We start from the raw sequence: 5,000 nt of genomic DNA on the forward strand, positions 1-5,000 counted from the left end.
CCCGCAGCGGCTAATAAACAGCTACGGGGCGGGAGGGACAGGCTGATGGATGTCGGACGGTCGAGAGAAATGTTTGTGTTGTGGAAACGCACTGACGGAGGGTATGCGTGTGGGCGTGTGGGCGTGTGGGCGTGTGGGCGTGTGGGCAAGTACACCACGCAAGCAAAACGGGGTGACGTACGCACCATTGCCGCAGAAGACATATACGTTGGTCGGGAAAATCATGTATATAACGAATAAGGGTTTTTCATGTGTATACACTGAGAGGGGGAGCTTCTAGTACATCACACACACACACACACGGAGAACGCGTTTGTGTACACGACAAGAAAACAAACGCACGCACGAATTTACGAATATTGGCTCGAGAACGGATTGCTTTCTTAATGTCGCTGGGAAGAAGGCCGGAGCTTTTATGGGCGGATCCTTATCAGCTCAAAGAGATAAGGAAGGAGGAGAAGAAGGCTCGGAGAGACCCACGAGAGACCGACACACACACACAGACCTTTAAAGATGGGTAGAGACACACTTTCTTGCAGAGACTTCTAGGCAGCGATAAGTACGCACGCAAATGTATATTGGTAGATGGATAAAGATAGATGGAGGGAATGAAAGGGAGGGAGAGAGAAAGAGAGAGAGATAGATAGATAGATAGATAGATAGAGAGAGAGAGAGTGAGTGAGTGAGTAAGAGAGAGAGAGAGAGAGAGAGAGAGAGAGAGAGAGAGAGAGAGAGAGAGAGAGAGAGAGAGAGAGAGAATAGATAGATGAATAGATAGATAGATAGATACATAGATGAACAGATAGACAGACAGACGGACAGATAGACAGATAGATAGATGGACAGATAGACAGACAGATAGATAGATAGATAGATAGAGAGAGCGCGAGAAAGGAACAGACAGATAGTTAGAAAAATGAATAGATAGATAGATAGACAGACAGGTTGATAGAGAGATAGATAGATAGACAGATAGATAGATATCTAGATAGAGAGAGAGAGAGAGAGGGAGAGTATTGTAATGAGTTATAAGCGATATAGATGCCAATTACCTTTTAATTATGATAATCCAATAAATTGTAATTATGTTAACCACTCTGATTATGATGATATTAACTCCTATAAAAACTGTTTGATACAATTTTTCACACGGCACGCTGGCCATCATAACAACTATGTTCGAAATATTGACGACGACAAATCTATTTGTTTTTTGAAATTCCCTACAACGAAATTAATAAAAGTATTTTCCTATTGTCATTACAGCAACAGTGATAAAGGAGAGAATGAGAAAGGCAAACGGAAATGAAGAGAAATACAGAATACCGGAATAAATCTGTTTATTTCGCAAATGCAGTGCAACAGATACGGTATCTTGAACTTAAACAAGGTTCAGAACACTTAAAAAAGAAGAAGAAAAAGAAGAAAAAATTACACACTGAATTATTCATATAGAGGGGGTGTTTGAGGCAAGTGAAAGCATTATTAGTCTAAGTTAATGGTAATCATATCCTCAACATTGTACCATATATATTGCTTTTCTTGTACAATGTGCAAAGTTTGAGCCAAGCGGAGAATGTTCATGCTCGGTAATATGAAATAGATTCACATATATATACTTTTTTTTATCATTCTCTTTCTTTTTCTTTCTTTCTTTCTTTTTTCATTCTCTTTCTTTTTCTTTCTTAATTTTTTTCATTCTCTTTCTTTTTCTTTCTTTCTTTCTTTCTTTTTCATTCTTTTTCTTTTTCTTTCGTTCTTTATTTTCATTCTCTTTCTTTCTCTTTCTTTCTTTCTTTTTTCATTCTCTTTCTTTTTTTCATTCTCTTTCTTTTTCTTTCGTTCTTTAATTTTTTTCATTCTCTTTCTTTTTCTTTCTTTCTTTATTTTCATTCTCTTTCTTTTTCTTTCGTTCTTTATTTTCATTCTCTTTCTTTTTCTTTCTTTTCGTGCTTATAGCGGGAGTTCTGCCATAAATTGTGACTGTGCGTGGCTTTGCTCATTATGCAACATTGGGGGGTCATGGGAGGAGGAGGAGGGGGGGGGCGTGGAAGAAGAGGAGGGGGAGGGGCTAGAAGAGGGGGGGAGGGGCTAGAAGAGGGGGGGGAGGGGCTAGAAGAGGTGGGGCATGGAAGAAGAGGAGGGGGAGGGGCTAGAAGAGGGGGGGGAGGGCTAGAAGAGGAGGGGGAGGGGCTAGAAGAGGGGGGGAGGGGCTAGAAGAGGGGGGGAGGGGCTAGAAGAGGGGGGGAGGGGCTAGAAGAGGAGGGGGAGGGGCTAGAAGAGGAGGGGGGGAGGGGCTAGAAGAAGAGAGAGGGGGGTGGGGGTCGTCAAGAAAGGGGATGGGCTGAGGGGAGTGGAGGGGGCACGGAGGAGGGGGAGAGAGGGCTTGGGGTTGATGGGGGAGGGGTGGGGGTAGAAGGGGAGGGATGGAGGGGACCATGGGAAGGGGGGTCAGGGGAGGGGAGAAGGGTTAGGGGAATGGAGGGGAAAAGGAAGGAGGGAGAGGGGACCAGGAGAAGACGGAGAGAAAGGGAGGAGGGTGAAGGGAGGGGAGTGGAAGCGGAGGAGAGGGGAGCGGAGGCAGTGGGAGGGACTTAAGGGAGAGAAATGGATGCGGAGAAGGGGGAGGGGCGTCAGAGGGGAAGTGGGGTCAAGAAGGGAGTAGAGGGGCAGGAGAGAAGCGAGAGGAAGGAGGGAAATTCTGTCTTCCCCTCTTAAATAGGAAAGGAAGGGGAGCGAAGGGCAGGGTGAAAAATGTTTATTTTTTTACCCTCTCTCTTTCCATAAATCTCATCAAATAAGGATGGAAAGGGTAAGGGAAGGGAGGAGAAAAAAGTGATTTTTTTTAATGGTAAAGAAAAGGAAAGAAGATTGATACATAAATGAGGATTTTTTTTTTTTAACAATATATCACCTCGACTGTGGCCTTCCTTGCAACTGCTGACAATGAGAGATTGATAAATAAACAGACAGATATATATATATATATATATATATATATATATATATATATATATATATATATATATATATATATATATATATATATATATATATATATATAGAGAGAGAGAGAGAGAGAGAGAGAGAGAGAGAGAGAGAGAGAGAGAGAGAGAGAGAGAGAGAGAGAGACAGACACACACACACACAAACAGAAAGAGAGAGAGAGAAAGAGAGAGAGAGAGGAAGAGAGAGAGAGGAAGAGAGAGAGAGGAAGAAGAGAGAGAGAGAGAGAGAGAGAGAGAGAGAGAGAGAGAGAGAGAGAGAGAGAAGAGAGAGAGAGAGAGAGAGAGAGAGAGAGAGAGAGAGAGAGAGAGAGAGAGAGAGAGAGAGAGAGAGAGAGAGAGAGAGAGAGAGAGAGAGAGAGAGAGAGAGAGAGAGAGAGACAGACAGACAGACAGACAGACAGACAGACAGAGAGAGAGCGAGGGGGGAAAACATAACTGATTGAGAAGAGAGTGAAAGGGACATAAAAGGACCAGAAATGACAAAACACCAGACAAATTTGGACGAAAGGGGGACGAAAGTACGAGGAAATCAGGCGAGAGAAAGAGACAACTGGTTATCACTTTCTCGGCTCTGTGAAGCGAATAACTTTGATTAACTTTCTTTTGCCATTTCCTTTTCTTGCCATCTCTCTCTCTCTTTCTCTCTGTTCATCCATTTATCTATTCATATTCATAAATAGATACATGCAAAGATTTTCAAAAAGAGAAAAGTTTTAATTACAAAAAAGGCCTGAATTTGACTTTTTAAAATCTGATTAAAAGGACAATTATTATAGGAAGACAACGGGCGGGGATTCCCCGCTCTCCTATCTTGTGTACGTTCCTATATATACGCGATATGTCTGTCAGTCTGTCTGTCTCATTTAAATATATGTATACACTCATATATTTCTGTAGTATGTGTGTATGCGTGTATGTATGTTCATAGAAACGCACACGTATCTGTTCTTGTAATAACTTTCAGTTATTTTGCGCTTCCTATCTTTTTTGAAAGATGGGAACGAAAACTGCATCAAAAGGGAAAATAGAAATAGACTTTGTGAAAAGAAAATTTTCGTGTCATATTTTCCTCAAAAAACTTATTAATACCTTTGCGGTTATAAAAAGTTGGGAGTTCCAGCCAGCGGTTGCCGGCATGCGAGGCTTATCGAATTAGCAGGAATAACTCACGTGGAAGAGTCATTCACACACACACACACACACACACACACACACACATACACACACACACACACACACACACACACACACACACACACACACACACACACACACACACACACACACACACACACACACACACACACGCACGCACACACACACACACGCACACACATACATACACACACAATTATATACGTGTCTATTTGTCTATCTGTCTATCTATGTAAAAGATAGATCGACAGATAGATAGAGAGATAGACCGAGTAAAAAAGAAAAAGAGATGTAGATGATGATGATGGATGCAGGGCAGGTCAAATTAGTAGATTACGATCTGCTTCTATAATTATTTATAATTATGAATTGTTTTTTGGTAAAATAAGAGGAGGACGATGAGAAAAAGGCTAATTCTAACTTATTATCTCTTTTTCAGGTCAACGCCCGGGTTTCGAAACGAGTTTGGTGGAGTGAGACGCCATTGGACAAGATTGACCTAGTTTTTCCCCTCCAAAAAACTGGGATTTTAATTTGAAAGAAGAGAGAAAGAGAGGGATAGAAAGAGAGACAGAAAGAAAGGAAGAAAACAAGAGATAGGAAAGATGTCCAGTATCTGAGTACCGACTGTGTTCTGTTGCTAAGAAAGTGAATAACAGTTTTCAAGCGAAGAGATTGATCAGAGAGATAGAGAGAGGAATCGTGTTAAATTTCTTTTCAGAAACATGCGCGGTCGTTGGGAATGCTGATAGAAATAGTTCGAAGTAGATACAGTTTCACGTTATTTTCATAAAATACTCACAGGATATTTGAATAAAGATACGCGGGCAAAAAAGG

The 5,000-nt window shown here is 41.7% G+C and overlaps 1 pseudogene; it reads left to right on the forward strand.

The window, feature by feature from the left end:
* The first annotated feature begins 4,606 nt into the window (after positions 1-4,606).
* Positions 4,607-5,000, forward strand: part of LOC138867557 (nephrin-like) — a 329,612-nt pseudogene continuing 329,218 nt past the window's right edge.

This window comes from Penaeus vannamei, chromosome 30 (assembly GCF_042767895.1).
Source record: "Penaeus vannamei isolate JL-2024 chromosome 30, ASM4276789v1, whole genome shotgun sequence".
NCBI classification, from domain to species: Eukaryota; Metazoa; Arthropoda; class Malacostraca; order Decapoda; family Penaeidae; genus Penaeus; species Penaeus vannamei.